The sequence below is a fragment of the Salmo trutta genome, unplaced genomic scaffold, assembly GCF_901001165.1.
Source record: "Salmo trutta unplaced genomic scaffold, fSalTru1.1, whole genome shotgun sequence".
Classification (NCBI taxonomy): domain Eukaryota; kingdom Metazoa; phylum Chordata; class Actinopteri; order Salmoniformes; family Salmonidae; genus Salmo; species Salmo trutta.
In genome coordinates this window covers 5,249,400-5,263,502 of record NW_021822911.1, presented here as the reverse complement: position 1 = coordinate 5,263,502, position 14,103 = coordinate 5,249,400, and the positions used below count along the sequence as shown (strand labels likewise).

The 14,103-nt window shown below is 38.5% G+C and overlaps 1 protein-coding gene and 7 non-coding genes across 8 annotated transcripts in view; all 8 read left to right on the top strand.

Moving 5' to 3' along the window:
- Positions 1 to 14,103, top strand: part of LOC115186592 (zinc finger protein 135-like) — a gene marked incomplete at both ends in the record, with an annotated part of 91,303 nt that overhangs the window by 40,740 nt on the left and 36,460 nt on the right. The gene's annotated exons all lie outside the window — the stretch shown is intronic.
- On the top strand, positions 5,322 to 5,394 carry trnav-aac (transfer RNA valine (anticodon AAC)). Its single transcript has one exon. It is a non-coding gene; the product is annotated as a tRNA-Val (tRNA).
- trnav-uac (transfer RNA valine (anticodon UAC)) lies at positions 5,734 to 5,806 on the top strand. Its single transcript has one exon. It is a non-coding gene; the product is annotated as a tRNA-Val (tRNA).
- On the top strand, positions 6,576 to 6,648 carry trnam-cau (transfer RNA methionine (anticodon CAU)). Its single transcript has one exon. It is a non-coding gene; the product is annotated as a tRNA-Met (tRNA).
- Positions 6,783 to 6,855, top strand: trnav-cac (transfer RNA valine (anticodon CAC)). Its single transcript has one exon. It is a non-coding gene; the product is annotated as a tRNA-Val (tRNA).
- Positions 7,402 to 7,474, top strand: trnav-cac (transfer RNA valine (anticodon CAC)). The gene has a single exon. It is a non-coding gene; the product is annotated as a tRNA-Val (tRNA).
- On the top strand, positions 7,823 to 7,895 carry trnav-cac (transfer RNA valine (anticodon CAC)). Its single transcript has one exon. It is a non-coding gene; the product is annotated as a tRNA-Val (tRNA).
- trnav-aac (transfer RNA valine (anticodon AAC)) lies at positions 8,442 to 8,514 on the top strand. Its single transcript has one exon. It is a non-coding gene; the product is annotated as a tRNA-Val (tRNA).

Below are 14,103 nucleotides of genomic sequence, written 5' to 3'. Positions count from 1 at the left end.
TATTTTCGTGTAATCCATGACAATCAAGTGAAGGTATGTAGATTATGTATTCAGCCGGGGCACATACTAAAGGAATGTCCGGAATTCACATGCCACAAATGTAGTGAACAAGGGCATTATGCCAGAGAATGTCGGAACATAGGAAATGTGTGCAAAATGTGTGACAGACCCAAAGTTAGATGTAGCTGTAATAAGGGAGAAGATCACTTACTTTTGCAAACAATGGACCTCACGTCTGAGGAAGGGGAGGGGAGTGTGCCGATGGAGAGAGAGGATGAGAGTGACATGGAGAGTGTGACTCCAGAGACAATGGCAGATAAGCTTGAAGAGCCTGTAATGTCTTATGGCAAAGCACGAGACGGGGTTTTAGTCTCTGCTGCTGACAAGGTGGAACAGCAGCACATGATGGGTGAAATACATACACAGGTGGAGATGGTGCAAGGTGCTTCTCAGGTGCCTGAGCCAGCTTTAAGCCTGTGTGAGAATTACACCAAAGAGTGGGTTGGGTCCACTGAAGTCACGGGCACTGTTAAAGCGCACTTTTCAAAAGGCTTCACAGCCGCTCCCCCCAAAAAATCCAAATAAAGAGACGGATGATGAAATAGATGGTGAGGATCTTCAGTTGTTTGTAAAAAATAAGAGGTCATTGTCGAAAACCAGGGAGATGATGGGATTTGGAAAAAAGAAAAAGTAGGATTTGAAAGGACTTGTTTGACTCTGATTATACTTCTGCAAACATTAATAATGATTACAGTCGCATCCCTAAACGGTAACAGTTTGAGAAACATGAGAAAATTTGAGCAGGTATTAGTGTCTGTTAAGGCAGACATGTTGTGTTTTCAAGAGACCAATTGGACAGAATCCAAAATGCAGGAGATTAAGAGTAAATGGTCTGATTTAATTTTTTGTAGTCATGGAGGAGATAAAACATGTGGTGTGGCTATTTTGATAAAAAATGATGTGGTGCAGAATGTAAAACAAATATATGCTGACAATGATGGTAGACTTATTGTAATTGAATTTGAAGTTCAAAATGTAGTTTTTCGTTTAATTAATGTTTATGCTTCAAATATTGAATCTGAAAGGAGAGAAATGTTTCACAAATTAAAAACACTGTGCTCAGAAAACTGTATACTGATAGGAGATTTTAATGTGAGGTGTAATAGAATGGATGCCTCTAGTTGTGCTAAATTCAGATATGACTCTTCTAGAAATGCATTATGGAAACTTATGAATGAGGAGAATCTAGTAGATATATGGAGGGCTGAAAATCCAAACAGAAGAGTATTCTCTAGAAGGCAGGTGGTTCTAAAGGAATTAAAACAAAGCAGAATTGATTTATGTCTAGCAAAACAAGAATTGGTGCAGAATGTTAAGAAGGTGTCATATACCTTTACAGCATATAGTGATCATGCAGTAATGTCATTTGAAATGGGTTTTGGTGTGGAGAGGAGAGGGGGAGGTGTATGGTGTTTAAATGCCAGTCTGTTAAAGGAGGAAGGATATAGAAATGAAATTGTTGAATGTATTAATGATGAAATGTCTAATGTACTGTTAAAAGAGAATGTGTGTTTATGGTGGGAGGAAGTGAAAGTAAAAGTAAAAAATAGGAGTATTAGGTACGCAAAAAATCATAACCGGTTAGATAAGCAGAAAGAAATAATGCTTAGGAATAGGATGTTGCATGAACTTGAAAAGGCTGATACGGATCCAGACTATGATGTTGTGAATTATTTGAAAATCCATGCAGAGCTGGGTAGTTATGAAAAAAAGAAATGTTTGGGTGCTATTGTTAGGAGCAGGGCACAGTACGCTTTGGAGGGAGAGAAATGTACATCCTTTTTTTGGGGTCTGGAAAAAAGAAAACAAACTAAGAGTTACATTGTAGAGTTGGAAGATGAAAGAGGTGTAAAGGTAAACGATTTTGTTGGGATCTTAGAGACAGTTGAAAACTTTTACAGAAATCTTTACAAAAAGAATGTAGATAAAGTGTGTGTTGTAAAAGTGTTGGATACAATTAGTGCCAAAGTATCGCAGGCAGAGAGAATGATGTGTGATGAAGAGATTTCGATTATGGAAATCAAGGAAGCAATTGTTAGCACGCAAGGTAATAAAAGTCCGGGTTTGGACGGTTTAACAAATGAGTTCTATAAAGTCTTTGTAGATATTTTGGCACCCATTTTAGTGAGGGTGTTTCATTATATGGAAGAGAATAAGGAAATACCTGAGTCTATGTCAACTGGAATGCTAACAATCTTATTCAAAAATAGGGGCAGTAGATTAAAGTTAGAAAATTATAGGCCTATTAGCCTTCTAAATTCGGACTATAAGATACTGACTAAAGTGTTAGCGAATAGGATGAAAAAGGTGATTGGGAGTATTATTGAATCAACACAAGCCTACGGCATACCTGGAAGAGATATTGCAGATGTAATTTGTACAATTAGGGATGTTGTTAATCAAATGAAAAATGAAGGTGGTATAGTTTTAAGTTTGGATTTTAACAAAGCTTTTGATAGAGTGGAGCACAGCTTTTTATTACAAACTATGGAGAGGTTTGGGTTTAGGCCAAAGTTTGTATCTTGGATCAACCTGTTGTATAGTGGGGCTAAAAGTTGTGTGAAATGTAACGGAGTGTTAACAGATACTTTCCCTGTGGAGAGGTCAGTAAGGCAGGGCTGTCCTTTGTCAGCTCTGCTGTACAGTGTTTCTACAGAACCGTTAGCTACATTGATAAATAGTAATAAAGAAGTAAGGGGTGTTGGAATCCCAGGTGGTGGTGTCAGTGTTGTACATCAGTACGCTGATGACACTACTTGTACTGTGAAGGATATAGAAAGTATTGGAAGCATTATGGAAATCATAGATATATATGGCAAGGCATCGGGTGCTAAAGTTAATATAGAGAAGACTGAAATAATGTTTGTTGGGGATATCAATGTAAAAGGGTGTGAGATTCCATTCAAGAGCGCAAAGGATTTTATTAAAGTGCTGGGAGTAAACATTGGTGTAAAGGAGAAAGAGGCAAAAGATATAACTTGGACTGGGATCCTTAATAAAGTCAAGCTAACGTTGAATTTCTGGAAAAATAGAAAACTTAAGTTACAAGGGAAAGTAATTGTTGCAAATGCTTTGGTATTATCCAAATTTGTGTATGTTTTGGGAGTCCTGGACATGCCGGAGTGGGTCCTAAATGAATTGAATAATGTGGTGTCAAATTTTATATGGGATGGTAAAGGAGTGAGAATAGCTCAGGAAACATTGATTGCTGACTATGTGGATGGAGGTTTAAAACTTGTAGATTTAGATGTCAAAAGAAAAGCTATTAGGATAAAAACAGTAAAGAAATATTTGTATGACAGTGAAGATTATGGCTGGAAACACTTCTTTAAAGTCTACTTAGAGGAGAGTGGTGGTTGTGAGGATAATGGTTTATTGATGGGGCTTAAAAGGGCAATGTTTGAAAAGGTACCAGATTTTTATAAAGAGGTGCTAAATGCATGGGCAGAGTTGTTGCCTAATGTATATTATGAATGTGGACATATTGACCTGATTATGAATCAACCTATATTTCTGAATGAGAAAATCAAGAACAAAGAAAAAGTTTTGTATAATAAAGTATTTATGAGTGCAGGTCTACGGCAAATAAAAGATTATACATATGAGGTAATTCCAGGGTTTTTACCTGGGGAAGCTATTTTTGACATAATCAATGAATGGGATGAAGAGGTGGGAAGGGGAACAGTGAATAACATGTATAACAAGATAAAGAATAGTATACCAAGAGAATGGGTTGATTTAATAAATAGTGAAGTTGAAAGAGAAGATTTATTTGTATTTCCTCATTTGTTCATTGGTAGCAGTAAGAAGAAAGTACATTTATCTAGTATACCAGTGAAAAGATTGTATAGAATAATGGTAGGAAAAGTGTGTAGAAGGCCGGCTGCTGAGAAATTTTGGAAAGTAGTTTTTCCGGAATTAGATGAAAAAAAGATATGGGAAAATTTAAATGTAAAATATAATAGTAAGGAGTGTGAAAATAATGATTTCAAATTAAGACATAATAGAATATTTACAAAGGTGGTGTTAAAGCAAATTAATGGTGAGATAGAAAGGGAATGCGATGTATGTGGACGTTTCCCAGAAACTCTAATGCATTTGTTTATAGAATGTGAGGATTTAAAATATTTTTTTTGTAAAGTTAAGGAAATGTTATGTAGAAACTGGGGGGGAGATTTCGTGAAAAAGTATGCGTGGGAGGAACTTTTGTTATTTGGAGTGTCTGGTAAATGTGAGGGTGTTAATGTGTGTTTGTTGAATATGGTTTTGAGTTTTGTGAGGTATGCTATTTTTTGTAGGAGGAATTATGTTTCTTTTGACAGAAAGAGGGTTCAGGTGTGGAGTATCTTTATAGCACTGTTCAGTAAACACATAGATATGTTGTTTAATTATGGGATGGAACATTTTGATGAATCTTTTGTTGAAGGGAGTGGGTTAATTTCACGAGAGGAGAGTGGAGGTATCACTTATAATTTTTGAAAGCACTGTTTTGATATTTACTTTGTTTTTCATTGGGTCCCTTGAATTTGATAGGGGGTGAATTGTTCACCAGCTTCTGTTAGTCTAGTGTCTTCTCTATTGTTCTCTGTGGATTGTACTGTAAACAGTAGATTGTACTGTAAATATTGTAAACAAACATTTTTGATAATAAAAAAATAAATAAAAAATCACATTTGCTTAACACGCGAAAGGTCCTCGGTTCGAAACCGGGCGGAAACAACGCTCATTGACAAATTCAAGAAGTACCGTAGTGTTAACAGAGAATTTCATTAGTGCCTTATTTTGGAAATTCGAATACCTGCCATGAATATCTGTAAATTTCAGTTTACTCCTTGTAGCAAAATGTAGCAGCAGGTTCTGTAGTGTAGTGGTTATCACGTTTGCTTCACACGCGAAAGGTCCCTGGTTCGAAACCAGACGGAAACAACGCTCATTGACAAATTCAAGAAGTACTGTAGTGGTAACAGAGAATTTCATTAGTGCCTTATTTTGGAAATATGAATATCTTTAAAATTCGGTTTACTCCTTGCAGCTAATTGTACCAGCAGTTTCTGTACTGTAGTGGTTATCACATTCGCTTTACACGCGAAAGGTCCGTGGTTTGAAACCGGACAGAAACAGTGCTCTTTGACACATGCAGTAGGTACTGTACTTTAAAAGGAGAATAATTCTTTTCATAAATGCCTTATTTTGGAAATTCGAATACGTGCCATGAATGTCTGTAAAATTCGGTTTACTCCTTGTAGCAAAATGTAGCAACAGTTTCTGTAGTGTAGTGGTTATCACGTTCGCTTAACACGCGACAGGTCCTCGGTTCGAAACCGGGCGGAAACAACGCTAATTTACACATTCAAGAAGTATCAGTGATAACAGAAATATTTATTAATGACTTATTTTGGAAATTCGAATACGTGCTATGAATATCTTTAAAATTCGGTTTACTCCTTGCAGCTAATTGTAGTACTAGTTTCTGTGGTGTAGTGGTTATCACGTTTGCTTCACATGCGAAAAGTCTTTGGTTCGAAACCGGTCGGAAACAACGCTCATCGACACATTCAAGAAGTACTATAGCGGTAACAGAGAATTTCATTAATGCCTTATTTTGGAAATTCGAATACGTGCCATGAATATCTGTAAAATTCGGTTTACTCCTTGCTGAAAAATCAAGCAGCAGTTTCTGTAGTGTAGTGGTTATCACGTTCGCTTTACACGCGAAAGTTCCTCGGTTCGAAACCGGGTGGAAACAGTGCTATTTGACACGTGCAGTAGGTACTGTACTTTTAATAGAGAATAGTTATTTTCATAAATGCCTAATTTTGGAAATTTGAACGCATGCCATGAATATCTGTAAAATTCGGTTTACTCCTTGAAGATAATTTTAGCAGCAGTTTCTGTATTGTAGTGGTTATCACGTTTGCTTCACACGTGAAAAGTCCCTGGTTCGAAACCGGGCGGAAACAAAGCTCATTGACACATTCAAGAAGTACTATAGCAGTAACAGAGAATTTAATTAGTGCCTTATTTTGGAAATTCGAATACCTGCCATGAATATCTTTAAAATTCGGTTTACTCCTTGCAGCTAATTGTACCAGCAGTTTCTGTACTGTAGTGGTTATCACATTCGCTTTACACGCGAAAGGTCCGTGGTTTGAAACCGGACAGAAACAGTGCTCTTTGACACATGCAGTAGGTACTGTACTTTAAAAGGAGAATAATTCTTTTCATAAATGCCTTATTTTGGAAATTCGAATACGTGCCATGAATATCTGTAAAATTCGGTTTACTCCTTGCAGATAATCGTAGCAGCAGTTTCTGTAGTGTAGTGATTATCACGTTTGCTTCACACACGAAAGGTCCCTAGTTCAAAACCGGGTGGAAACAATGCTCATTGACACATTCAAGAAGTACTATAGCGGTAACAGAGAATTTCATTGATGCCTTATTTTGGAAATTCGAATACGTGCCATGAATATCTGTAAAATTCGGGTTACTCCTTGCAGCTAATTGTAGTACTAGTTTCTGTGGTGTAGTGGTTATCACGTTTGCTTCATACGCGAAAGGTCCCTGGTTCGAAACCGGGAGGAAACAACGCTCATTGACACATTCAAGAAGTACTATTGCGGTAACAAAGAATTTCATTAATGACTTATTTTGGAAATTCGAATACGTGCCATGAATATCTGTAAAATTCGGTTTACTCCTTGCAGAAAAATCAAGCAGCAGTTTCTGTAGTGTAGTGGTTATCACGTTTGCTTCACACGCAAAAGGTTCCTGGTTCGAAACCAGGCGGAAACAACGCTCATTGACACATTCAATTAGTACCACAGAGAATTTCATGAATCCCTTAATTTGGAAATTCGAATACGTTCCATGAATATCTTTAAAATTCGGTTTACTCCTTGCAGCTAATTGTAGCAGTAGTTTCTGTGGTGCAGTGTTTATCTCGTTTGCTTCACACGCGAAAGGTCCCTGGTTCGAAACCAGCGGAAACAATGCTCATTGACACATTCAAGAAGTAATATAGCGGTAACAGAGAATTTCATTAATGCCTTATTTTGGAAATTCGAATACGTGCCATGAATATCTGTAAAATTCGGTTTACTCCTTGTAGCAAAATGTAGCAGCAGTTTCTGTAGTGTAGTGGTTATCACATTTACTTAACACGCGAAAGATCCTCGGTTCGAAACCGAGTGGAAACAGTGGTCTTTGACACGTCCAGTAAGGTACTGTACTTTTAACAGAAAATAGTTATTTTCATAAATTCTGTATTTTGGAAATTCGAAAACGTGCCATGAATATCTGTAAAATTCGGTTTACTCCTTGTAGATAAATGCAGCAGCAGTTTCTGTAGTGTAGTGGTTATCACGTTTGCTTCACACGCGAAAGGTCCCTGGTTCGAAACCAGGCGGAAACAACGCTAATTGACACATTCAAGAAGTATCATAGTGATAACAGAGAAATTCATTAATGACTTATTTTGGAAATTCGAATACGTGCCATGAATATCGGAAAAATTCAGTTTACTCCTTGCAGCTAATTGTAGCAGCAGTTTCCGTAGTCTAGTGGTTATCACGTCGAACCAAGGACGCGAAAGGTCCTTGGTTCGAAACCGGGTGGAAACAGTGCTCTTTGACAAGTGCAGTAGGTACTATACTTTTAACAGAGAATAGTTATTTTCATAAACACCTAATTTTGGAAATTTGAACACGTGCCATGAATATCTGTAAAATTCGGTTTACTCCTTGCAATAACTGTCGCAGCAGTTTCTGTATTGTAGTGGTTATCACGTTCGCTTCACACGCGAAAGGTCCCTGGTTCGAAACCAGGCGGAAACAACGCTCATTAACACATTCAATTAGTACCACAGAGAATTTCATGAATCCTTTATTTTGGAAATTCGAATACGTTCCATGAATATCTTTAAAATTCGGTTTACTCCTTGCAGCTAATCGTAGTAGTAGTTTCTGTGGTGTAGTGTTTATCACGTTCGCTTCACACACGAAAGGTCCCAGGTTTGAAACCAGCTGAAACAATGCTCATTGACACATTCAAGAAGTACTATAGTGGTAACAGAGAAATTCATTAATGCCTTATTTTGGAAATTCGAATACGTGCCATGAATATCTGTAAAATTCGGTTTACTCCTTGCAGCTAATTGTAGCAGCAGTTTCTGTAGTCTAGTGGTTATCACGTCGAACCGAGAATGCGAAAGGTCCTCGGATCAAAACCGGGTGGACACAGTGCTCTTTGACACGTGCAGTAGGTACTGTACTTTTAACAGAGAATAGTTATTTTCATAAATTCTGTATTTTGGAAATTCGAATATGTGCCATGAATATCTGTAAAATTCGGTTTACTCCTTGTAGCAAACTGTAGCAGCAGTTTCTGTAGTGTAGTGGTTATCCCGTTCGCTTAACACGCGAAAGGTCCTCGGTTCGAAACCGGGCGGAAACAGTGCTCTTTGACACGTGCAGTAGGCACTGTACTTTTAACAGAGAATAGTTATTTTCATAAATACCTTATTTTGGAAATTCGAACGCGTGCCATGAATATCTTTAAAATTCGGTTTACTCCTTGCAGCTAATTGTACCAGCAGTTTCTGTACTGTAGTGGTTATCACATTCAATTTATACAATGAAATAACAGTGTGTTGACGTAGGTTGAGTCTAGTAGGTCCGCTCTCCTGACTGGTCGATGAGTGGAGGGACGGTCCATTCTCCAGGTGGTGTCGACTTCCCATTGGCCCTGGGCAGTGTCCTTTGCACACGGGACCAAACAACAACCACACAACCCAAACACACTCATACAGGTTAAAGCAGCCCATAATACAGTTCTTGCAACACTTTTCCATTTCCCAAACATGAGCTGTGTTATCAAAAATGTACGTACAGCAATGAACCTAATCATTCTACCTACACCATCCTCTTTGCCCGTAACCTATCGAGAGTTAGTCTATTTTACCAGGTCATGAGGGAGGTGGCGGATAATTGGTCAGAGAACCTCTTTACTGCATCCCCTGTTTCATTCATGAATCTCTGTTGATTAAATGATGTCATTAATTCAATCCACATTATTATTTATTGTCAACTACCAACATAATGTAGTGTTAAAGCCTTCACATATTTGATTCATAACTTTGTATTCATCTGGAACCTTCCTGAGGATGCCAATAGCATCCATCTAGACAAAGCCATTCCCATCCTTATCAAAACTCCTCCTGTACCTACTTTAGCCTCCTATAACTGGTCTCTTATCACTAATTCAAACTGGTTGGACCAATAACCCCAGGGCGCAAGTTCCTAACCACCCTTTGTGGTAATTCTTGTCGTATCCGTCCTTTGCTGGTACTAGCCCACCCTTCATCAGCCATAGGTGCTATGAGGTTACACATTTTCTCCTGTGCTTTCAAACCTAAGTCAGTCACATTAACGATTACCTTTCCAGCCGTTAAAATCATCTCAATTCTCGGTGCCATTCTTGTATCTATAACACTGGTGCTCATCAGGAATCCAGGTGAACCGAGGTGGGTTGGCTGAGTACTTCAATCTGGCCAACCCCAATTCCTGTACAGTTGTCTGCTTCCCCAAGGAATTGTTTAATGCTCACCTAAAATTCTACATCTTGATTTTCTATGATTCCTTATTCTGTATGTCACTCATCAGTGTATTATATAGTTTATCTTCTACTTCTTCTCAATGACAACGGTATCGTATGATTAGTACCAGAACGTGTTGGATCTGAATGTATCAGAAAGATTAGATTACGATGCAGCTCAGAGCCTCTACTCTTCCCAAAAACCGTCAACCCTCTCCTGCCCTTAGTCGATCTGCTAGGTACCACCCCATACTCACACCTCTAGGAGCACACACAGTGATGAACGGTCGGGATAGGAAATCTTCGTTAAGGAGGTAACCCCCGGACCTTATTGGTTCTCGGTTTTTCTCCTAACTCTGTGTGTGATCATCAGTGCTCATATGTGTACATACCTTCTTGCAGTGGGTAACGTGGACCCAAGTGACTCTCTCAGCTTTTGTAATGGCAAAGGCAGTGGTTTAACAGAACCTGGTATGGGCCTTCCCAACGGGACTGCTTCCAGTTTCCTCAGGGACTGGATCTACACCCAATCTCCTAGTTGGATTGAGTGAATCACCTTCTCCTGTAATTCACCTGTTGGACACAAAATCTTGGACATACGGGTTTGGTTAACAAACAGTCTTCTCATGTGCTCTGCTAGTATTTCTTCAACTTCTATGTCTACCTGTTCTGGTATTTTTAACTCTGTCATTCTATAGGCTCTACCTGATTAGCTAAACTGTCATCCATCATTTAAAGAGATGGCTCCTAGTAAACCAACTCTAGGGATAATATCTTGACTTAATATTTTAGCTACCATAATCATGTCCACCAAGTAAGTTGGTAACGCTTCTACCCATTTGCTATACTTATCTATTCTTGTTAAACACCCCTTCTTCCCCTCAATTCGGAATATTTCAATAAGTCCAAATGTTGGAATGGATCTTCTTACAAATTTTATTTTTTATTTTTAAGTAATTATCCTCTAGGCCATCACTCTTTCCTAACTACTCTACTATACTCCCTTCCCCTTGATACATTGCTTAGCCTATGTATCAATATTGCTGCGTATCCATACAATTTCTTTGGTAGGATAAGTAAATTATCCTTATGTCAGATCTTCTCTTGTAGGATGCCCCTTTCATTTTCTACATGTCCAATTCTCCCTGGGGCCTTCATCCTCGGCTATTCTGTAAAAATTCTCTGTCTAGTTTCTTATCGTCTTTAAGATTTATCTATGCTGCTTTGTATGGTTTTAAATGTCTATGTGCTTGTCTGTGTAAATAGTAACTATAGACCTTCTGCTGCTTTCTAAAATATCATCCCTCTTATTATCCACATTTCAATCATCTGATTAAGCATATTTCTATGTGTTACTATCCAAACGACAGATTAAGACTCATTTCCACAGTCAAACAACTCTCATATCACAGTCACACAACTCTCATATCACAGTCACACAACTCTCATATCACAGTCACAACTCTCATATCAGTCACACAACTCTCATATCACAGTCAGACAACTCTCATACCACAGTCACACAACTCTCATATCACAGTCACACAACTCTCATATCACAGTCACAACTCTCATATCACAGTCACAACTCTCATATCACAGTCACAACTCTCATATCACAGTCACAACTCTCATATCACAGTCACACAACTCTCATACCACAGTCACACAACTCTCATATCACAGTCACACAACTCTCATACCACAGTCAGACAACTCTCATATCACAGTCACACAACTCTATCACAGTCACACAACTCTCATATCACAGTCACACAATTCTCATATCACAGTCACACAACTCTCATATCAGTCACACAACTCTCATATCACAGTCAGACAACTCTCATATCACAGTCACACAACTCTCATATCACAGTCACACAACTCTCATACCAGTCACACAACTCTCATATCACAGTCACACAACTCTCATTTCACAGTCACACAACTCTCATATCACAGTCACACAACTCTCATATCACAGTCACACAACTCTCATTTCCACAGTCACACAACTCTCATATCACAGTCACAACTCTCATATCACAGTCACACAACTCTCATATCACAGTCACACAACTCTCATATCACAGTCACACAACTCTCATATCACAGTCACACAACTCTCATATCACAGTCACACAACTCTCATATCACAGTCACACAACTCTCATATCACAGTCACACAACTCTCATATCACAGTCACACAACTCTCATCAGTCACACAATGCTATTCCCAAACATACCTAATCAATTAGTTGTTTTTCAACAATATTTTAACCTGCAGGAATATTTTCACATTTCTATCTCATGGTTAGTTCCTAGGATAATGTAACTCATACATTTACATCTTTCAATACTTCTAAAATGGGCTACAGGTTTAAAACAATTACAGGTTTAAAATAATTACAGGTGCACCTTACTATCTTATACTATATCATAAATGGTCTTAACTAGTAAACACAGATTCTAGATTTCATACAGCTCACACAGATAGCTGACTGGGCCCTGTTTACACCTCCACACAGGAATACACACTCAGAGCCTTTATAAAAACTCCACATGTTTCGCTCACCTCATTATTTTTTAACTATGTTCGAGATGTGGTATCCACTCGGCTTGCTGCCATTCAGATCAAAGGTGGGACCATCTGCTCCGTTCCCGAAGTGTGGTCTCCCTGAGATCCCAAGTTAGAGGGATCCCTTGTGCACAATTTACCCAGGTCACCAGGAGCGGTCACCAAGTGAAGATTCACATCCCCATCGCCAAATGTGGTTGTTCATTTCTTTAATATCAATTGAGGAGACAAACTTATCACACAAGTCAGAGTTAATCTTAAACTAAATCTTTACTCACTTATAAAGGGAGCAGGTCAATACAACAGACACATATTAAGTGAATCAATTGAGTGCTCTACAATGATGATGGCTGGTCGACGAATCATCCCCAGATGATTCGTTGAGAGATGAATCACCCCCAGATGATTCATTGAGAGATGAATCACCCCTAGATGATTCGTTGAGAGATGAATCATCCCCAGATGATTCGTTGAGAGATGAATCATCCCCAGATGATTCATTGAGAGATGAATCACCCCCAGATGATTCGTTTAGAGCCCCGATACAAAAGTACAAAGGTCTTTTACAGCCAAGATACACCCCTTTCAACCTACATGACCAACAACAGATGTATAGAACGGGTCACAAGGTTAAGATTTGTACGAAAGATACTTATAATTCTCAGCAGACAGTATCTGCTGTAAAAAGAGTACTCTTTGTGTAGAGACCAGGGTCTGGCCCTGGGGTCATCTCTCCCTGGTACCATATAGAACAGAAACATTAACTCATGTTCTGGAATGCAGTCTCTTTAGGTTTTATCACCCAAAAGACATTGTAAATCTCCTGTCAGTGTTTTCTCCCAGAGGCCCATCCTCAGTAGAACACAGACACAATAGTTCTAAGAACCCTCTATTCTGTTGCATAAAACAACCATTTGATGCAATAAAAGTATTATAACATAATCTTGCAGTTTTGCTCTCAGTGTCCACTGGAAGTTGACTAGTAAGAACAACTGGGACATAAAAGACACCCACCATGAGACCCACTAAATCTGCCGAAGAAGAGGCAAACAAAAGAAAAACCCTTCTAGCTTCTAGAACTCTCGTCCCCTTGGAACGAGCCCAAACAAAATTCATCTCCAATACGGAAAAACGTGCAGTCAAAATAAATGGCAACGGACTGGCTAAATGCAAAACACAAAACTTTTTGACTGCCCACCCTTGAGACAATCAGCAACCAAGTTGTCCTTACCACGGACATGTCTGATTTCAAGAGGAAACTCCTGCAATATCTGTAGTAACTTTCCACCTCACTGCAGAGCTTCTCTCTCTTTTCAGGGTTCACTAGATAGGCATGTTGTTGGATTGGGGCCCAGTCCCCAATGTCATGCTCTAGTACATTTGGGTTGGCACATCTGAGAATGAACCCTGATATTCTAAAAGCAGGATAACAATGTCAATATAGTTGTACCGAAAAATTGTCAGTTGGTTACATAAATAATTATGATCACTAAATGTTACATGAAATGTAAATATGAAATATTTGGTTGCATAGTCTTATTTTCGAAGTCTTTTCAATTACATGTTGCTAGATGGGATAGCCCCAATGTCAAAACACAGTTTTAAGTGTCCAAATCAATAACCAATATGCAGAAACAGTTTGTGATAAATTGAAAACCTAAACATAACATGTGCTATGTACACAAACATCTGCCACAATAATCATATTACTTGTATTTTTTAAAACAAGCACCTTATAAACTGCACAAGCACCAGAAACGCTGCTGTTTTGACAAGTAGCAATAAATCACTGATATCCATTAGGGGGGAAATCAGGTTGTTCGTGCTGTTGAAACTAACAACTAAAAAAACACATGGAAATGGGAGA